Source organism: Rattus norvegicus, chromosome 3 (genome assembly GCF_021556685.1).
Source record: "Rattus norvegicus strain SHRSP/BbbUtx chromosome 3, alternate assembly SHRSP_T2T, whole genome shotgun sequence".
NCBI lineage: Eukaryota > Metazoa > Chordata > Mammalia > Rodentia > Muridae > Rattus > Rattus norvegicus.
The window spans coordinates 1,683,302-1,705,916 of NC_141536.1; the positions used below are offsets into that span (position 1 = coordinate 1,683,302).

Consider the following 22,615-nt stretch of genomic DNA (forward strand, 5'->3'; position numbering starts at 1 on the left):
AACTTTGCAGTTTTATGAGATACCTTTTTTCAATTCTTGATCTTAGAGCATAAGCCATTGGTGTTTTGTTCAGGACATTTTTTCCAGTGCCCATTTGTTCGAGATGCTGCCCTAGTTTTTCTTCTATTAGTTTGAGTGTATCTGGTTTGATGTGGAGGTCCTTGATCCACTTGGACTTAAACTTTGTACAGGATGATAAGCATGGATCGATGTGCATTCTTCTACATGTTGACCTCCAGTTGAACCAGCACCATTTGCTGAAAATGCTATCTTTTTTCCATTGGATGGTTTTGGCTCCTTTGTCAAAAATCAAGTGACCATAGGTGTGTGGGTTCATTTCTGGGTCTTCAATTCTGTTCCATTGGTCTTTCTGTCTGTCTCTGTACCAAAACCATGCAGTTTTTATCACTATTGCTCTGTAATACTGCTTGAGTTCAGGGATAGTGATTCCCCCTGAAGTCCTTTTATGGTTGAGGATATTTTTAGCTTTCGTGGGTTTTTTGTTATTCCAGATGAATGTGCAAATTGTTCTGTCTAACCCTTTGAAGAAATGGATTGGTATTTTGATGGGGATTGCATTGAATCTGTAGAGTGCTTTTGGTAAAATGGCCATTTTTACTATATTAATCCTGCCAATCCATGAGCATGGGAGATCTTTCCATCTTCTGAGGTCTTCTTCAATTTCTTTCTTCAGAGTCTTGAAGTTCTTATTGTACAGATCTTTTACTTGCTTGGTTAAAGTCACACCGAGGTACTTTATATTATTTGGGTCTATTATGAAGAGTGTCGTTTCCCTAATTTCTTTCTTGGCTTGTTTCTTGTTTGTGTAGAGGAATGCTACTGATCCATTTGAGTTAATTTATACCCAGCCACTTTGCTGAAGTTGTTCATCAGCTTTTGTAGTTCTCTGGTGGAACTTTCGGATCACTTAAATATACTATCATCTGCAAATAGTGATATTTTGACTTCTTCTTTTCCGATCTGTATTCCCTTGACCTCCTTTTGTTGTCTGATTGCTCTGGCTAGAACTTCAAGAACTATATTGAATAAGTAGGGAGAGAGTGGGCAGCCTAGTCTAGTCCCTGATTTTAGTGGGATTGCTTCAAGTTTCTCTCCATTTAGTTTAATGTTAGCAACTGGTTTGCTGTATATGGCCTTTACTATGTTTAGGTATGGGCCTTGAATTCCTATTCTTTCCAGGACTTTTATCATGAAGGGGTGTTGAATTTTGTCAAATGCTTTCTCAGCATCAAAGAAATGATCATGTGGTTTTGTTCTTTCAGTTTGTTTATATAATGGATCATGTTGATGGTTTTCCATATATTAACCCATCCCTGCATGCCTGGGATGAAGCCTACTTGATCATGGTGGATGATTGTTTTGATGTGCTCTTGGATTCAGTTTGCCAGAATTTTATTGAGTATTTTTGCATCGATATTTATATGGGAAATTGGTCTGAAGTTCTCTTTCTTTGTTGGGTCTTTGTGTGGTTTAGGTATAAGAGTAATTGTGAATTCATAGAAGGAATTCGGTAGTGCTCCATCTGTTTCAATTTTGTGGAATAGTTTGGATAGTATTGGTATGAGGTCTTCTATGAAGGTCTGATAGAATTCTGCACTGAACCCGTCTGGACCTTGACTCTTTTTGGTTGGAAGACCTTTAATGACTGCTTCTATTTCCTTAGGAGTTATGGAGTTCTTTAACTGGTTTATCTATTCCTGATTTAACTTCGGTACCTGGTATCTGTCTAGGAAATTGTCCATTTCCTGCAGATTTTCAAGTTTTGTTGATTATAGGCTTTTATACTAAGATCTGATGATTTTTTGAATTTCCTCTGAATCTGTAGTTATGTCTCCCTTTACATTTCTGATTTTGTTAATTTGGACATACTCTCTGTGTCCTCTCGTTAGTCTAGCTAAGGGTTTATCTATCTTGTTGATTTTCTCAAAGAACCATCTTTTGGTTCTGTTGAATCTTTATATGGTCCTTTTTGTTTCTACTTGGTTGATTTCAGCTCTGAGTTTGATTATTTCTTGCCTTCTACTCCTCCTGGGTGTATTTGCTTCTTTTTGTTCTAGAGCTTTAAGGTGTGCTGTCAAGCTGGTGACATATGTTCTTTCCTGTTTCTTTCTGCAGGTCCTCAGAGCTATGAGTTTTCCTCTTAGCACAGCTTTCATTGTGTCCCATAAGTTTGGGTATGTTGTACCTTCATTTTCATTAAATTCTAAGAAGTCTTTAATTTCTTTCTTTCTTTCTTCCTTGATCAGGTTATCATTGAGTAGAACATTGTTCAATTTCCACCTATATGTGGGCATTCTTCCCTTATTGTTATTGAAGACCAGCTTTAGGCTGTGGTGGTCTGATAGCATGCATGGGATTATTTCCATCTTTCTGTACCTGTTGAGGCCCGTTTTTTGACCAATTATATGGTCAGTTTTGGAGAAAGTACCATGAGGAGCTGAGAAGAAGGTATATCCTTTTGCTTTAGGATAGAATATACTATAAATATGTGTTAAGTCCATTTGGTTCATGACTTCTCTTAGTCTGTCTACGTCTCTGTTTAATTACTGTTTCCATGATCTGTCCATTGATGAGAGTGGGGTGTTGAAATCTCCTATTATTATTGTGTGAGGTGCAATGTGTGTTTTGAGCTTTAATAAGGTTTCTTTCACGTATGTAGGTGCCCTTGATTTTGGGGCATAAATATTTCAGATTGAGAGTTCATCTTGTTGGATTTTTCTTTTGATGAATATGAAGTGTCCTTCCTTATCTTTTTTGATGACTTTTAGTTGAAAATTGATTTTATTTGATATTAGAATGGCTGCTCCAGCTTGCTTCATCTGACCATTTGCTTGGAAAGTTGTTTTCCAGTCTTTCACTCTGAGGTAGTGTCTGTCTTTGACTCTGAGGTGTGTTTCCTGTAGGCAGCAGAATGCAGGGTCCTTGTTGCGTATCCAGTTTGTTAATCTATGTCTTTTTATTGGGGAGTTGAGGCCATTAAGGAATAGTGATTATTGCTTCCTGTTATATTCATATTTGGATGTGAGGTTATGTTTGTGTCCTTTTCTTCTCTTTGTTTTGTTGCCAAGACGATTAATTTCTTGCTTCTTCTAGGGTGTAGCTTGACTCCTTATGTTGGGCTTTGCCATTTATTATCCTTTGTAGTGCTGGATTTGTAGAAAGATATTGTGTAAATTTGGTTTTGTCATGGAATATCTTGGTTTCTCCATCTATGTTAATTGAGAGTTTTGCAGGATATAGTAACCTGGGCTGGCTTTTGTGTTCTCTTAGCGTCTGTATGACACCTGTCCAGGATCTTCTGGCTTTCATAGTCTCTGGCAAAAAGTCTGGTTTGATTCTGATAGGTCTGCCTTTAATATGTTACTTGACCTTTTTCCCTTACTGCTTTTAATATTCTTTCTTTATTTTGTGCATTTGGTGTTTTGACTATTATGTGACAGGAGGAGTTTCTTTTCTGGTCCAATCTATTTGGAGTTCTGTATGCTTCTTGTATGCTTATGGGTATCTCTTTCTTTAGGTTAGGGAAGTTTTCTTCTATGATTTTGTTGAAGATATTTACTGGTCCTTTGAGCTGGGAGTCTTCACTCTCTTCTATACCTATTATCCTTAAGTTTGATCTTCTCATTGAGTCCTGGATTTCCTTTATGTTTTGGACCCGTAGCTTTTTCCCCTTTACATTATCTTTGACAGTTGAGTCGATGATTTCTATGGAATCTTCTGCTCTTGAGATTCTCTCTTCTATCTCTTGCATTCTGTTGGTGAAGCTTGTATCTACGGCTCCTTGTCTCTTCTTTTGGTTTTCTGTATCCAGGGTTGTTTCCATTTGTTCTTTCTTGATTGCTTCTATTTGCATTTTTAATTCCTTCAACTGTTTGATTGTGTTTTCCTGGAATTCTTTCAGGGATTTTTGTGATTCCTCTCTGTAGGCTTCTACTTGTTTATTTAAGTTTTCCTGTGTTTCTCTAAGGGAGTTCTTCACTTCTTTCTTGAAGTCCTCCAGCATCATGATCAAGTATGATTTTGAAACTAGATCTTGCTTTTCTGATGTGTTTGGATATTCCGTGTTTGCTTTGGTGGGAGAATTGGGCTCCGATGATGCCATGTAGTCTTGGTTTCTGTTGCTTGGATTCCTGCATTTGCCTCTCACCGTCAGATTATCTCTAGTGTTACTTTGTTCTTCTATTTCTGACAGTGGCTAGACTGTCCTATAAGCCTATGTGTCAGGGGTGCTGTAGACCTGTTTTCCTGTTTTCTTTCAGCCAGTTATGGGAACAGAGTGTTCTGCTTTCGAGCGTGTAGTTTTTCCTATCTACAGGTCTTCAGCTGTTCCTGTGGGCCTGTGTCCTGAGTTCACTAGTCAGGTCGCTTGGAGTAGGAAGGTTTGTCTTACCTGTGGTCCCGAGGCTCAAGTTTGCTTGTGGGGTGTTGCTTATGAGGTCTCCGTGGGGGCAGCAACCAGGAAGATCTGCGCTGCCCTTTCCGGGACCTTCAGTGCAACAGGGTTCCAGATGGCGTTTGTTGTTTTCCTCTGGAATCAGTAATGTGGGCAGCGTGTAGTCTCTTCTGGTTTCCCAGGCGTGTCTGCCTCTCTGAAGGTTTAGCTCTCCCTCCCACGGGATTTGGGTGCAGAGAACTGTTTATCTGGTCGGTCCCTTCAGGTTCTGGCGGTGTCTGAGACACAGGGGACCTGCTCCTGGTGTGCCCTTATCCAAGGGAACCCAGAGGACATCTACAGTTTCCTCTTGGGCCAGGGATGTGGCAGGGGTGAGCAGCGTTGGTGGTATCTTCCACTCTGCAGTCTCAGGAGTGCCCACCTGTCCAGGCGGTGAGGTCTCTCTTCCATGGTGTTTGGGAGCAGCGAGCTGCTGTGGGCAGGAATCCGCGAGTTTGGGAATCTTGCTAAAACCAAATGGCTCCTTTTTAATCAGAAGTTATTGAAGACATAATAATAGTCCTTTGAGTGACATTTTTTCTTGAATTCGTGTCTAGTTTTATGTGAAATGAAAGTCATAGCCCAATGGTTTGAGCTGTATGTGTGGTTTCACTAGATAATACATATGCACTGTAATAAATTGTGATTAATTTGTCATATGCTCACACCTAATTTAAAGGATGCCAATGTTAGAGGGAATATTTTTCTTTCTTTCTTTTTTTTTTTTTAAATTAGACTATACTGCCTATTTGGTATGTAATTCTGTAGTCTTTCCCATTTCTTCTTGTTTTTATTTCTCTTGTGTGGATGTGTAAGTGTACATGTTCTAGTGTATTTATTTTTAACTTTTATTAAATCTTTAATGAATGAGTCTACATTTCTATGTCTTTTCTGCATAAATATCTGTGTATATATTTTCTTTCTATTTTTAAATGTGCATGTGTATCTCTTTGTAACTGTGTGTGTGTGTGTGTGTGTGTGTGTTTCTCTGTGTTTATGCATCCCTGTCTATCGCTTTCTGTGAGTTTGTACAATGAGAATCCACATGTCAGTCTGCCTCTCTAACTTTATGCCCCTACCTCTGTCTGCCTCTCTCTCTCACTCTCTTTCTCTTTCTGTTCATTATCACCTCTCCATGTATGTTTGGGTGTAAATGGGTATTTGGTGGTGTGTCTGCTTGAGTGCTTTTTGTCTGCTAGTTTAACACTTAAAAACTCTATGGGCCAATGACATTGGTTTTAAATAGGAGTCTACAAGAAAATAAAATTAATAATAATTCCAGTTAGAGCCACTCCTGGAGGGTGCTCAATATTTCAACAGAATGTTCTATTTAGATGATCATTTCAAATGGATCCATAACACTGTGTGCAGTAATTATGTTCTAGAACTTCTTTTCAGCATCAGGCCTATTTTCCAGGATAGACACAGTCCTTCATCTCCACAGACTGGACATCTCTGAATGAAAGCCAAAGGCTGTTTTCACTTCTAGGCACCCTCAAAGACTCTGTTTTTGACTCTTGTGTTCACTTTGTCGAAGTTATCATATCTTTTGAATGTTAACTTTGCTAAACTCATCATAGCCACCATGAGTATATGCCTCTGTGGACACTAGGTTCTGTGCTCATGTTAAGTCGAAATTCAATATACCACACACAGTCTGCACAGATGTAAGAAATTTCATAATACTATTTGTCTTGGTTAGTGGTAATGGCTGAATGCAACTTCTTATTTTATTGTGGATCAGTAGATCAAGGTTCCCTCCAAGAGGAAAGGCAAGTACCCATAGATTTTCTCCTGAAATCAGTCCTGTTTACTCAAACCTGTGGTCAGAAGAAATATCATTAATACTGATTTAAATAATTTCCCTGCTAAAGAGCTAGAAATGGTAAGTAAAGGAAATTGCTAGACTGTTCAAGACTCTGATGTCAGTTTATTTGTGATGGTTGGTTCTTTTTGCCTCCCAGAACATTGAAGATTACCAACTGTGGTTCTGTACTGGCCCTGGGAAAGCTCCAAGAGTACTCCAAAGTAATAACAGGGAAATCTAAGGAGGGACGAGCTGAGTTTGATGAATTCTCACTATTTTCATTATTTAGTCTTTTTTTTTTTTTTGGTTCTTTTTTTTCGGAGCTGGGGACTGAACCCAGGGCCTTGCGCATCCTAGGCAAGCACTCTACCACTGAGCTAAATCCGCAACCCACTCATTATTTAGTCTTAAACTTGAATAAAACTAAAGCAAAATGACTTAAGTATAATTTCATTCATTTAAATCATAATTAATTACTAATATAGCATTCAGAAACAATTTATTACCTCATAAGCAACAGCCTTAGAATGACAGGAATTTTTCTGTGCTTTCTGTTTCAGAAACAGAATTTTCCTGATAAGGCAAACAAAATAAAACTCTAGACATATTGTTTATGGAGAAAACAATTTTAAAAAGTCATTTGGTGATCATTACAGAAACTCTTCCTAGCTATATATCTCAAGGGATTCCATCACTCACATGGTAGCTCACAACCATCTATAACTCCAGTTTCAGGGGATCTAATTCCCACATCTGACCTGCACAGACACCAAGTCTAACATGGTGATCAGGTATATATGTGAGTGGATGACTTACACAGATTTATACAAGTTTAAATCTAAAATTTAAAATCTTCAGTTTTTTATTTATTCCAAATTATGTAGATTGTTTTGTAATGAATATTAGAAATATAGCCCTTTTCCGAATCCATGCAAAATATTCAGTTCACATCTCCTATGACCAATAATTCTGCAACTGAATATGAAATCATATTCTGATTTCTGGAGACAATCTGACTTAATTACAGCTATACTGTTTGTTGCCTTCTTTTATTTCTCACTGGATTATTAACAAATAAATAATTGTAATAAAATTATCAGAAAAGTTTGAATAAGAAATAAAATTTGAGATCACCAAGGATTCTTGCAAAGCTGATCTTTTAAAAGCTACTGAAAATTTGAAGCTCTAACCCATAAAGTTGACCTTCATACTAGTGACATAAGTCTCTGCAGATTTAAGGGCACTAATGCCAGATAAGAAAACATTCTTGTGCATAGGTGCCTGTGGCCTCTGAACAGCCCATGTAATGCTCTTCAGTTGGTGACTCAGTCTCTGATAGCTCCCAGGGGTCCAGGTTGATATTGCTGGTCTTTCTATGATGTTTCCAATTCTTCCAGTTCTTTCAATTCTCCCAACTTTTTCATAGGGCTTGTTGACCTCAGTCCAATGGTTAGATGTAATATCTATATCTGTTTTAGTCAGCTGCTTGCAGGGCCTCTCAGAGGACAGCCATGCTAGGCTACTGGCTGCAAGTACAACATTGCATCAGTAATAATATTTGGGATTGGTGCCTAATAATGGGATGGATCCCAAGTTGAGCCTGTCACTTACTGGTCACTGCTTCAGACTCTATTCCATTTTTGTCCTGAATTTCTTTTAGACAAGAGCAATTTGAGGTTGAAAGTTTTGTAGGTGTGTTAGTGTCCCTATCTATCCACAGGTGTCCTGTCTGATTTAAAAAGGTGGTCTCTTCAAATTTTACATCTGTGTGATTTTGTGTTTGGGCAAAATTTTCTACCTTGACTCTTTTTTTGGGGGGGGGTGTTTTTTTTTATTTTTTTTATTAACTTGAGTATTTCTTATTTACATTTCGAATGTTATTCCCTTTCCTGGTTTCCGGGCAAATATCCCCCTCCCCTTCTTTATGGGTGTTCCCCTCCCCACCCTCCCCCCATTGCCGCCCTCCCCCCAACAATCATGTTCACTCCTACCTTGACTCTTGGGAACCCCCCTATCCCATGACTCTGGGATATTATAGAGGTTCCCACCAACCCCGAGAGCTGTATATTTCCAATCATTCTCTTGGGTCCCTTGTCCTCTCTCATGTCTCTCCCATACCTGATCCTGACCGGTTCTCTTCCCATTCCAATCTCACACATGTCTCTCCTTCCCTCTGCCTCCCATGGTTATTTATTTCCCTTTGCTAAGCATCCTTACTTAGGCTTTCCTTATGGTTTAACTTTTAGTGTCATGGATATTCTGTATATTTTGTGTAGTGTCACTGATTAATGAATATATACTATTCATGTCCTTTGGAGTCTGGGTTAGCTCACTCAGAATATTTTCTAGATCCATGCAATTGCCTGCAAATTTCACAATGTCCTTTGTTTTTAGTAGCTGAATAGTATTCCGTTGTGTAAATAAACCATATTTTCTGTATCCATTCTTTGGTTGAAGAACATCAGGGTTGCTTATTACAAATAAGGCTGCTATTAACATAGTGGAGCTTGCGTCTTTGTGGTACTGTGGAGCATCTTTTGGCTATATGCCCAGGACCAGTATATCAACATCTTCAGGTACAACTATCTCCTGTTTGCTGAGGAACAGCCAGAATGATTTCCAGAGTGGTGGTAGTTTGCCATCCCACCAGCAATGGAGGAGCATTCCCGTTTCTCTACAATCTCACCAGCAAGTTCTGTAGTTCTGTTTCTCTTTTGAGAATAGTTTAAGGAGTTTTGGTATTAGCTCTTATTTGAAAGTCTGGTAGAATTATGCACTGGATTATGCATTGTGCCCTAGTCTTTTTGTTACTGTTATTGTTGTTGGTTGTTTTTAGTGAATTCTTCTAGTTCCTTAGGGGTTATGGGACTGATTAGTTTATCTGATCTTGATTTAAATTTGGTATGTGGTATCTGTCTAGAAAATCATTCATTTCATATAGATTTTCAAGCTTTGTCAAGTTAGTCTTTTGTAGTAAAACCTGATGATTTTTTTAATTTCTTCAATTTCCATTATGTCTCTCTTTTCATTTCTGATTTTGTTAATTTGCATACTATTTCTGAGACTTTTAGTTAGTTTAGGTTTATGTGTCTTGTTGATTTTCTCAAAGAACAGGATCTTGGTTTTATGGATTCTGTTTCTAATTGATTTCAGACTTAATATTATTTCCTGTTGTCTGCTTCTCTTTAGTGTATTTTCTTATTTTTATCTGGGTTTTTCATTGTGCTTTTAAGTTGCTAGTATAGGATATCACAATTATCTTTGTGAAGACAATTAGTGCTCATATTTTATTTTATGTATGCAGTGTGAAATATTTAAATTGCTTAATATGAAGCTAGAGGAGTGAAGTAGGATTCTTTTTTTTTTTTTTTTTTTTTTTTTTTTTTTTTTTTTGGAGCTGGGGACCAAACCCAGGGCCTTGTGCTTGCTAGGCAAGCATTCTACCACTGAGCTAAATTCCCAACCCTGGTGAAGTAGGATTCTTATGATGTAAAAATATTATTGGTATTAATACTCCAGCAGGTCTGTCTTAAAAGGGTAGGAGAAGAATACAGCAAAAGTCCCCCTACACAGTGCATTCTTAGGTCTATATTCTCTAAACAAAGTGATACACTGAAAAATTTCTCCTCATTATTTTTAGAGTTCTCAGCTTAATTTATTATAGTATCCCTGTAAGGGTTCTAATGTTCTAGTATGTACAGTCTACATTATCCTGAAAAAGGAGAAGGAGGAGGAGGAGGAGGGAAGGGGGAGGGGAAGGTGGAGAAAGAGGTGGAGTGGGAGGGGGAGGACAAGGAGAAGAAATGCAGCAAAGCATTCTAAATTGTATCAGAAGGGTTGCCTATATTCAGTTACAGTAGTTACAATTCATGTTTTTTTTCTCATAAGGCATGAGTATCCGCATGACTTTAGAATGATAAATATTCAAAAGAACTTCAGTTCACGGTACTTAAGAAATTCTACAGCTTTTCCTTCCCTATCTGGGGTAATCATGAAATATCTAAATGCTGATGTACATGGGAAATTCATCTTGAAGCCCAGAAACTCAGCAAGAAGCCAGCAGCAAAAGAGTGAGTCTGCCATCTTCCTTCAGGCGGCTTTTTTTTAGTTCCCATTTTAATTTGTCATAAAATATCGTAGCATACTATCATTTTCTTGCTTAGGAATGGGGCACTGTAAAAAAAAAACCCAACCAACCAACCAACCAAACAACAACAAAAAAACAAACCACACTAAAGCAGTATGTTTCACGTCCATATTAAGAGAACTCTAAGTTCCGATGTAAAGACTAATCTTGGTTATAGGGAGAACATTTCATTTTTGCCAGGCAGATATTTGCCATAAACTGGTATGTCAAAACGCTGTGTACACACATTTTTGTCCCATTAGAATAAGCAGATCCAAGACATGGATCATGATATGTTCCCATTAAGTGGTTTCGTGATTAGAGCACAAAATTACTCATGAACTATATTTTGACAATCTATTGCAATGAAATCTACATAGAAAAACAAGATTTATGGTATTGCAGATAATCTGTTGCAGGCTTGACTAGAAATCACCTTAGGCTTGTAGCCCAGTCTCTAATCTCATTTCAAATCATACAACAAATATCTTTTAGACCTATATTATAGATTCGAAATGGCCCTAACAGTGATAGACTGGGGCTTTTTAATTATTTTTTCAAATGATAGAATACTATTATTATTTCTCCTTATTCTCCTTTTTGAAAACCTCCCACTTATACCCCTGATTTCTTTTAAACTTTGTTTTTTATTTTTATTACTTTTATTTACATTTGAAATGTCCCATTCCTGGTCCCCCTACCAAGAATACCCCACCACATCCCTCTTCCCCTTTGCCTGTAAGAGGGTGCTCCCCCACCAACCTACCTACTCCCACCTTACCCCTCTAGCATCCCGCTTCTTTGTGGCATCAAGCCTCCACAGGAACAAGAATATCCGCTCCCACTGAGGCTAGACAAGACAGCCATTTCTTTACATATGTAGCAGGGACTGTAGACTGGCAATGTATGCTCTTGGGGTGTTGGCTAAGACCCTGAGAGCTCTGAGGGGTCAAGTTAATTAATATTATTGTTCTTCCTATGGGGTTGCTATCCCTCTCTCCTCCTTCATTTCTTCCCCTAACTTTTTCATTGGGTCCCAGGATTCAGTCATGTGGTTGGTTGAGAGTATCTGCGTCTGTCTCAGTCAGAAGCTGGTAGACCCTCTCAGAGGACAACCCTGTCAGGTTCCTGTCTGCAAGCATATCATTTCATCATCAACACTGTCATGGTTTGGTGTCTATGGATGGGATAGATCAGATGTTGAGGCAATCTCTGGATGGCCTTTCCTTCAGTCTCTGCTCCAGTTTTTGTCCCTGCATTTTCTTTAGACAGAAACAATTCCAAATCAAAAATTTTGATAGGTGTTTTGGTATACCTATATATAAACACGCACACACACACACAGACACACAGACACACACACACACACACGCACACACACACGCATGCACACACACCCACGCGCGCGCGCACACACGCACACACACACACACACACACACACACACACACACACTCAAACATCTTTGTCCATCTATCTAATATTACTTGTGATTTTAGCCCTCATAATTTTGCATTAGATAGCCAGGCAGACAATATGTTTTTCAGTGAAGAAGACTATTTTATATTGTGTTATATGACTCATTTGTTTACTTTTAATTTATTTGTTTTAAGTAACATGTTTAAAATTGTATTATAGTCCAATATTCTAAAAGAAAACTCAGAAGCGAAAAAGAAACTTAATTTCAGCTCTGACCTGAAACTATAGTGTATAGTCATGTATATTTTCTCATGAGGGGGACATGCTGCTGCTGAAATAAACTTAACAATGGTTCTTCAAAATGCTGAACAAGAAAAGCAAGGATGAAAAGAGCTTCCCTATGACATTTGAAAAAATAGAAAATTTTTAAATGAGAATAAAAGTAAGGGTGGCTATGAAAATGCGTGTAATTATGGAAGCAACAGCCTATACATAGTTCAGGGAGCTCGTTCAACCAATGTATCTAGTATTTCATGATACAGTATGGAGTTAGACATCATCATGTTGTGAGAATTCCCACTACAGAACACAAGACCATGTCTTAGAGACATCACTAAGATTAATAACAGTGTAAGGCATATGAGAAGAAGGCTACATAAGCACAACAGGATGATTAATCCATTATAATAGGGACATTTTGCAATTGAAATTTGGTTTTGTAAAAGATCTTTATAAATTATACTATCCCATGTAATGATCTCAACTCCTGCTCAGATATGAAGGAAAAAACTTTTAAGAAACAAAGAACTTCTATAACATCGCAGTTGGACAGGGGCTCTGTGCCCCACCAGGACCAAGTATGCACCACCCCACCATTTAAAAAGGGAAGAAAATTGTTTGGAAGAGAACTCAGTTCCATTTGTCAGGATGGCATCCTGCCTGCAGCAATTCTGGTATGTCTCATATGGTGTTTCTCTGGCTATGCTAAGACAAAATCCTGCTTCTTAAATACCTGACCCCTTCACTTCTATCACCATGTGGAGCAAGAATTGTTTCTCAATCATTGGCTTTCCAGTAGGAAGATGAGAGAGGGCTATTCAGAAACCATCTATAGGAAAAGTTGGATTTAATTCCTTAACTATTTTGGAAAATCTGATATAAAGAAATGTTGCCTGATCCTTAATGGATAATATTAGGGTTGGAAGTGTACAACAAATATTGAGGCACAAAACCAGCGTGAGGTCATCTGTGTCCATGCCAGCACGTGCACTGCACCTGTGCACACCATTGGTCTGGTTCTCAAGGAACAAATAAAGTCTGTGGTGTGTGAAGCCTGACAGGTATTTTTCTATCTTCTTCTCAGGACTTGCTGTACATACTAAAACAGAAAGGGCTCACAACCACGGTGTCTTTTTAGAACCTCTGAGTACAACTTTGTGCCAAACAGTAAAGGACAAATTGGATTCGGAAGAGGAGGTGGATATAAACAAGCAATCAGTTAATGTAATGGCGTGGATATTTAAGGTAGGTAATGTCCTTCCATCATCCACCTCAGGACTCCTCAGAGTCTATGAGAGTAGTTGTCTTCTTTTTCCATTCCCCTGAGTGACAGTAGATATGTATGAGAGAAATCTTATATGCTCAAAGTCTCATATGTTAGTGTTAATAACATGGATGATGTTTTGTTCAGAAATTGTTTAAGCAATGTGATTGTGGAACTATCAAAAGTGAACCCTCCCCTCATTTCTAGGAGAACAAATCTCAAAGCAAATGTCCCTATCCTCTGGTGTACAATTTTTCTGACTGTCTCAACCTATGCTCAGAGCCAACAGTTCAGGAGTTATTATGTATATATATATAAACTGGCACTCAGAGTCACAGGATAGTTTGTTCTTTGTACCTTGACTAGCTGTGGTTTTCAGTAATGGTCTCCATCCACTTCAAAGAGAACCTTTTTTGATGGGTAAGGGTATATTATCTGTGAACATTAAATTAAATATTTATAATAGAGTTCGGAGTTACACTTGTTTAGTGAAATAGGGGCAGGGCATTCTCTAAGAACTATGACCACATGTGCCTCCATGCTTCCAGTACCAGACGTGGCTTTCTGCTCCTGAGAAATCTGACAATAACTTCCTATGGTTGTCTTTATTGTGGGTACCATAATTGTATGTTTCTATCATTTAAAAATAGTATTCGAACTGTAGTATTAATCGCTTATATGTGCTAGTTTGCTCAGCTGTCCCCTAGAGGCATGCTGAGCTAAGGAAAGATTTTTCTATAGTCCAAGTAAATCTGAAAATTTACTCTTTGGTCTCTAGCTTAAATAGATGAAACTTACTGGGCCCACATATCATGGAACGTTCTAACTAGGGGAAATTTGGGGAACTGTGAAGAAAGTTGGAACTAAACTGAAATTTACAGGTGAATGTACTTTGAATAATTTCCATGTTTAATTTTTTCCAAAAAATATTTTTCCTCTCTTTATAAGGACTTCCTCCAAAACCACAAGGGAAGTCTAATGACATCAATGCTATATGATGAGTGGATTGCTACCTGAAACGGTCAATGATGAAGAGAAATTAGCTGCAGTGCAGAGGTAGTTGTTGGAAACTGTGAACAACCTCAACAAAATAGAAGTAACATTTGCTTCCACACATTATAGATTATATATCACAGAAACATTTACTAAGAACACTGACAGACAGCAAAAGCTTTCAATTGTTCACAAACATGGAGGACACTTTTAAAAGAGTATGAGTTACAGTGGGAAATACAGTAGCCCAGGCTTATAATCTTACTTTCATATTCCAATTAGATTTGTCTTTTTTCTGAATTGGGTAAATATTTCAAGCAATAATTTGAGTACAAACTCTTTCATTTTATTTACAGTGCATCCTGCATACGATATGATTACTCCGTTCCCTTCCTTCATATTTACAAATTGAGTATACTTGTTTTAAAATAACTGTCTCTGTGTTCAGTCTTTTAGATAAAATGCCACCTGAAAATGCAGCTCTTCTGAGGCAACTTTTTTGTACATTATATGAAATTAAAAGTAACTGTTCTGTTAATGAAATGTCTTCTTACAACCTATCTGTTGGGTTAGCCCCATGTCTCTTATTTGTGCCCAGCTCCTGCAATAATGGAGTGACAAATGATATTGGCAGAAGGGTAATTAGATAAGAACTTTATGCCTAGCATTGATAAGCCTTTTCAACGAGACAGGAAAACAGGATTACCCTGAGAATCTTGGTTATTTTGTTGTTGTTGTTATTGTTGTTGATTGTTTTGGTTTTTGTTTTGTTTCATTTTGTAAAGTAAGTACAGCTTTGAAAGGTGTTCTTCTGGAGGGAAGGAATCATTGGTGAATTTTAAGTAAAATATAAATGGGTATTTGAGCTCAGAGACTCAGTCTTTTGTCTTTGTCATTGAGAATATCCTAACACTAACCCAGTGAGAACAAATGCTGTGAAATGATACAAAATCCTAGGTACTGGATTCAGCAGACAAGACTTAATTCTGACATATTCCGTGTAAAATGTGTGAAATTCTACTTGTTTTCAAGGTGGTTTCCCCAACCAAAAAAGGCAATGCAATTTGGATTTTTTATATCAGATATGATCCTTAAGAATTCCTGATTAATGTGAGTAAATTACCATTGGCCTCAGGATGCTGGTTTTGATTGGTTTAGAGAAATTATTGTGTATAATTTTCTATGTTAGCCGTCTTTCAAGTAGTATAATAAACTACCTAACTTTATGCAGTATAGTGATCAAATGGTTATTTTGACTCTAAGTATTTGAGTTTCTGATCCATTATTAATTGACCAACTGTCCTTGGACCTGTAGGGAACATACTGTAAAACAACTCAACTGAGAAACAATTATATTCCTCATATTGTGTAGAAGAATCAAAGATCAGGAGAAGACAGGGTTCCAAATTACCTGCCATTGAAGATACATAATTATCCCATTTCCTCCCAGTAGATCTTATTTCAAAGACTTCCCAATATAATGAATCATAAAATCAAGATGTTACCATTGCATCTGCACTGAGTCATCACTGTATTAAGATTAAGTAATTAACTAAATATGTGAAGAAATGGCACCTACAGTGATATATTGATGCAGCTGTTACCATTGCACTGCACTGAGACACATGAATTACACTGCTCAGATGGGTTTGCCTGTCTCTTACTTTTTAGACAGCCCATGTGAATTTTCAATAGGATGATAACCACATTCAGAGGCCATCTTCCCTCCTTAGCTCTGCCTTTCTATAAGCATCCTTAAAATCATGCTCACACATATATTATAAAATGTAACCAAAGCTATTTCAGTGTACAGTATGTATCACATACTGGCCATCACAATGTAAAAACTGGAAATCATTCTCTTATGTAACATTGCACTGTGATGATCACACTTGAACATCTGATCTCACAATCTTTTAAATTTCTGACAAAAGCCTGCCCCTATTTAGAACAGCTAAATTTTTCTCAGAATTTTGAATGGCATATTTTTAGCCTCCAAGACTCAGAAGTAAAATGTGATTTTGCAACCATGCAAAATGACAGAGACCCTCTGTGTTTGCCCTGTTTTTTCATAGATTTCTCTAGTAGAATTTATGATCGAAAATTCTCCAAGAGATTTTGGAGAGGCCTTGGCTGCAGTGCGGCATGGAAAATCACTATACCATCCTCCTGGAGGAAAGTCCTCATGTTCCCAGAATAATGCAACAAATATTGGAAACATTAAGGAAACCGAACATGGACTCAGCAGCTGCCCCACTGGGAGGACATGCACTCCTGGCTATAATACACTGCCGAACAGTCCAGCTGCTCCTCTTCCCTATGAGGGCCTTCTAGGTTGTTCTACTCCCAGAACTTAAAGTTAAATCATTGAGCACTGAAAATATGATTTATAACAAACAGTAATGAAGGATTTACCATGTGAGGGAAAATTTCACCTGTGCATTATAGATATTATCCTATTGTTAGAATTTGCTTCCAAATTTTAGTACCTCTTTCCACTGGTCCTGAGTTTATGCTAGAGGTTAAACACAGAAATGAGATTAAGAAATTAAGAATATGTAAAGAAATGATACTTACAATGATATATTGATTCTTAACATTTTGTCCATCTTTATTAACTTGAGTACTTCTTTTTACATTTCTTTTTTATTTTATTAAATTGAGTGTTTCTTATTTACAATTCGGATGTTATTCCCTTTCCCGGCTTCCAGGCCAACATCCCCCTAACCCTTCCCACTCCCCTTCTATATGGGTGTCCCTCTCCCCATCCTCACCCCATTGCCGCCCTCCCCCCAACAATCATGTTCACTGGGGGTTCAGTCTTAGCAGGACCCAGGGCTTCCCCTTCCACTGGTGCTCTTACTAGGATATTCATTGCTACCTATGAGGTCAGAGTCCAGGGTCAGTCCATGTATAGTCTTTAGGTAGTGGCTTAGGCCCTGGAAGCTCTGGTTGCTTGGCATTGTTGTTCATATGGGGTCTCGAGCCCCTTCAAGCTCTTCCAGTCCTTTTTCTGATTCCTTCAACGGGGGTCCCGTTCTCAGATCAGTGGTTTGCTGCTGGCATTCGCCTCTGTATTTGCTGTATTCTGGCTGTGTCTCTCAGGAGAGATCTACATCTGGTTCCTGTTGGCCTGCACTTCTTTGCTTCGTCCATTTTGTCTAATTGGGTGGCTGTATATGTATGGGCCACATGTGGGGCCGGCTCTGTGTATATGAGTCCACTGTAGCTGTCCTCAGACGCACCAGAATTGGGCATTGGATCCCATTACAGATGGTTGTGAGCCACCATGTGGATGCTGGGAATTGAACTCAGGACCTGTGGAAGAGCAGTCAGTGCTCTGAACCACTGAGCCATCTCTCCAGCCCCGTGGAGCAGGCTCTGAATGGGTGTTCCTTCTGCCTCTGTTGTAATCGTTGCCTCCCTATTCCTTCCCAAGGGTATTCTTGTTCCCCTTTAAAGAAGAAGTGAACCATTCGCAATTTGGTCATCCATCTTGAGTTTCATGTGCTGTGTATCTAGGGTAATTCAAGCATTTGGGCTAATAGCCACTTATCAATGAGTTCATACCATGTGTGCTTTTCTGTGATTGGGTTACCTCACTCAGGATGATATTTTCCAGTTCCCTTCATTTGCCTATGTATTTCATAAAGTCATTGTTTTTGATAGCTGAGTAATATTCCATTGTGTAGATGTACCACATTTTCTGTATCCATTCCTCTGTTTAAGGGCATCTGGGTTTTTTTCCAGCTTCTGGCTACTATAAATAAGGCTGGTATGAACATAGTGGAGCACGTGTCTTTGTTGTATCTTGGAGCATCTTTTTGATATATGCCTAAGAGATGTATAGCTGGGTCCTTAGGGAGTTCAATGTCCAATTTTCTGAGGAACCTCGAGACTGATTTCCAGACTGGTTGTACCAGTCTGTAATCCCACCAACAATGGAGGAGTGTTCCTCTTTCTCCACATCCTCGCCAGCATTTGCTGTCACCATAGTTTTTGTTCTTAGCCATTCTGACTAGTGTGAGGTGGAATCTCATAAATTTATATAAGAAAATAGCAACTCAATAGCAAATTGGATTTTCTCTATGTAACAGCTCTGGCTGTCATGATCAGTGAACCAAACTGAAATCAAATTTACAGAGATCCTCTTGGCTCTGCTTTCTGAGATCTAGAAATAAAGGCATGTGCCACCATCCTAGTCTCTTACGAAAATCTGAAAATATATCATAATAAACCCATATGGTTGACATAGACACTACGATCTCAGATTTGAGCTCACAGATCAGTGGAGAAAGCCAAAGAATATAACAGAAGTGCAGTTAGACAAATTGTGTTGTGAAGTACAGATACTGCTGGTAATTTACTGTTGTCCACGGCAGTCAGAAAGTCACACAAGGGAATGAAAAGATTGGTACTATATGACTGTTTGATTCTAATTCCTATAAAGCATAGCTTTCAAGGCAAACACAATAACTTACTCTTTATACATGAAGAATGGACCATATAGAACTATATATCAAGTGCCTTATGAAGCAAGATCATTATAAATGTTATAATATTAATTAGTTATTTTCTGCGTGTTTGTGATATAGCATAAGGCATGCAGGTGATAAAAGGAAAAGGGTACACTAGGGCTAAATGAAGACTAAATGAGTTCAGTTACAGCAATGATTTCCCTTCTTTCTTAGATTCACAAAAAAACAAAGGCAATGTATATACTAACCCAAGAGTAACATCTATTAATCCACCACAAACAAAACAGAAATGTTTGTTTAGCAAATCTCTTTTGGGTCTTTTAGAAGACAAAAAGTTGCCTACTCCAAAACTTGTATCATTTTGGGTTTCTACAGCACCTTCGTTTAACTAAACAGATTAATGTTTAGATAACCTATACATGAAGGTAAGATCCTTGTAAAATAGGAATAATTTGCACTGAAGTATGAGTCATGTAATTGAAAGAAATCAAAAATACAAAATAAAAAGAAATAGTATTCCCACGTTTTACACTGATTGCATCAAAGATCCTAACCCACCATCTTCTTGGAGGAAATGGGTCTAGGGAAGTACACCGCTGATAACCCGACTGTAAAGTCCTCCAGCTTCTTTATGACTCCATATTATTCTGGAGTCGATCCCTTTATAGCATGGCCTCTGAGATTACTCAATCTTTTATAATTAATATCTGTAGACTTTTACTTTACTTTATCAATGAATTAGATGTATACATTATTTTTTTTGCTATATACTAACATCTTTTATTATAGTGGACTAGATTTGAATGCTGCCTAATATGGCTTAATCTATTTTAAACTACTTACTAAACTTCTTTGGAAATATATATTTACTGTCCACCTCTATTTTAGCACTATAGCTGAGCTAGGAATTTATTCTTTGTGTGAACCAATTTATCTTGTCAGACACATGAGCATTACTGCCCATTTCTTAGGTATTTTAGAGCAGAATTTTCTGGTAACCACGTTTTTAATCATGTAATCAATTGAAAATAGAGAAAATATGGAATAAATCTGTGTATGGTAGTTATTTTTACAGAATAAAATTATGGAAGAATAATTGACAAATACTTGGGTTCTTAAATGTGACTGCATCTTTAGACATAGGTAAAAATAAGAAGTCACAGAAAGGGTTGGGGATTTAGCTCAGTGGTAGAGCATTTGCCTAGCAAGTGCAAGGCCCTGGGTTCGGTTCCCAGCTCCAGAAAAAAGAAAAAAAAAAGAAGTCAGAGAAAACGAAATTAAAGTCTTAGAAGTAGGGAAATAATATTTATAAAAATAAAAAACTTAGGGTACATAATAGAGGCCAGGACAGACAGGAAGTAAAATACTGATTTGATCTCTAGAAGGGAAATATCCCAATATTTACTTAGAATGCCATGCTTGAGAAAGATATTCATAGAAGGAAACAGAAAGTAATAAAGGACCATTCACCAAAATGCTTTGGGGAACAGGAGTCCAAACAAAACTGTGATGTTACAAATTGGGGAAAAATGGATTAGGGGAGAAAATGTATTTGGAAGCTAAAACAGAAAAAAGTTCAATGACTTCTTTATTCCTCTCAGTTATTGCTGTGCACCCAAAAGTGTCCTTGCTCAGGATCACAATAAAAGACATATTTGTGCTTCAGATGTGGATCTCTATTAATACAAGCTTATCCTTATCCCACACAGGGTATGTTATCCATAATTGCAGAGAAAAGACAAGAATCAGATCACATATTAGAAATTCTACCTAAAGAATCACACTGGTCCCTGAGGTGTAGGCTTGACAGTGAACAACACAGTGGCTGGAATGAAGAATACATGCTTATAACAGCATCTGTCTTAAAGGTAAGGAAGGTTTTTACATCACCAACATTAACATCCCTGTAGAGATGCATATGTCATTTCTGTCCTTGAGATTACATGACAATGTCTGCTTCCTGGAGCTATGGACACAGGACGTCTTGATAAGAGGCATAACATTTAAAAGTCTGACAACCTCAAAGATTTATCACAAAGACACAGGTGAAGAGCTTCTGTTGGAAGTTAACATCCTCATATGTCAGATGGGCTTTAGTTTGGCGTTACAAAAGTTCCTACTGATTTCACCTCTGACAATACCATGTGAAGTAATAGTGGAACAAGTTACAATAGTGGTAAAAGTGTGTTTCACAAAACACATGTTTCAATAACACTTACCGAAAAATGTTCTTCAGAAATAACAGCTCAAAATGGCTAGTCCACCACTGATCAAGAAATAGTAAACAGGCAAAGGCTGGGCAGGGTGGGAATGGGATTCCTGCGGTCAGCCAGGGAGACAGCACAGGAGGCAGTGGCTTCAGCAGAGTAGATTGTCGCTGGGCTGCAGGCACTGATGGAATGGATAGGTAACAGAAGACCACTTCCCTTCCTCCTCAGGGCTTCAGCTCCTTCCTGCCCCCCACCAGCAGCCCTAGTGAACACCGCCGGGCTGAGCAAGGCAGCGGGTTGACCCGGACTCCCAGCTCCGAGGAGATCAGCCCTTCAAAATTTCCTGGATTGTACTGGACCGGTGAGCCTTCGCCTCCCCATGACATCGTCCACGAGCATCCTGATGATGAGAAAGACCATGGAAAGAAAAAAGGAAAATTTAAGGAAAAGGAGAAAAGGACTGAATGCTAAGCTGCCTTCTAGGAAGACAGCTCTGGAGATGAAGCTGAAAGTCCTTCCAAGATGAAGAGGTCCAAGGGAATCCATGTGTTCAAAAAGCCCAGCTTCTCTAAAAAGAAGGAAAAGGATTTTAAAATCAAAGAAAAGCCCAAAGAAGAAAAGCATAAAGAAAAGAAATGTAAAGACTTGACAGAAGCCAATGTTGTTAAAGAGTGGAAGGAGAAGAAGAAAAAGAAGAAGCCAACTCAGGAGTCAGAGGTGCCTCAGACGGACGTCTCAGACCCATTTCGGCGTTGCCTTGGCTGACGCAGTAGAGAGGACCATGATGTATGACGGCATCCGGCTGCCAGCTGTCTTCCGAGAGTGTGTGGACTACATGGAGAAGCATGGCATGAAGTGTGAAGGCATCTACCGAGGGTCAGGAGTCAAATCAAAGGTAGAGGAGCAGCCTGTGACCCAGAGGAGTCTCCAAACTTGGAAGAATATGAACCTAACACTGTAGCCAGCTTGCTGAAGCAATATTTGCGAGACCTTCCCGAGAATTTGCTTACCAGAGAGCTTATGCCCCGATTTGAAGAGGCTTCTCAGAGGATCACAGAGATGGAGAAAGTGCAGGAGTTCCCTAACTGCCGGAGTATAACCATCTTCTGCTTTCCTGGCTCATTGTGCACATGGACCACATCATTGCGAAGGAGATAGAAACCAAGATGAACGTCCAGAACATCTCTCTAGTGCTGAGCCCAACTTTCCAGACCAGCAATCGGGTCCTGTATGTGCTTTTCACACACGTGCAAGAGCTCTTTAGCACCGTGGTCCTGAAGCAAGTAACAAGACCTCTGCGTTGGTCCAACATGGCCACAATGCGTACACTGCCAGAGACCCAAGCAGGCATCAAGGAAGAGATCAGGAGACAGGAGTTCCTTTTGAACTGTTTACATCGAGATCTGCAGCACGGGATATAGGACTCATCTAAAGAATCCTCTGTACTATGGGAAGTACAGAGGATTCTGACTGCCCTCAAGAGAAAGCCGAAGGAAGCTAAAAGACAAGAGTGTGAGACCAAGATTTCCCAGGACATAACCAGCCTTTCAAAAGAGGATGTTTCCAAAGAAGAAATGGTTTTTTTG

General features: G+C 38.6%; 1 protein-coding gene and 1 pseudogene across 2 annotated transcripts in view; both read left to right on the plus strand.

The window, feature by feature from the left end:
- Positions 1-22,615, plus strand: part of LOC147995335 (uncharacterized) — a 305,835-nt gene that overhangs the window by 238,342 nt on the left and 44,878 nt on the right. The gene's annotated exons all lie outside the window — the stretch shown is intronic.
- The window catches only part of Ralbp1-ps4 (ralA binding protein 1, pseudogene 4), a 31,647-nt pseudogene that overhangs the window by 8,321 nt on the left and 711 nt on the right, over positions 1-22,615 (plus strand).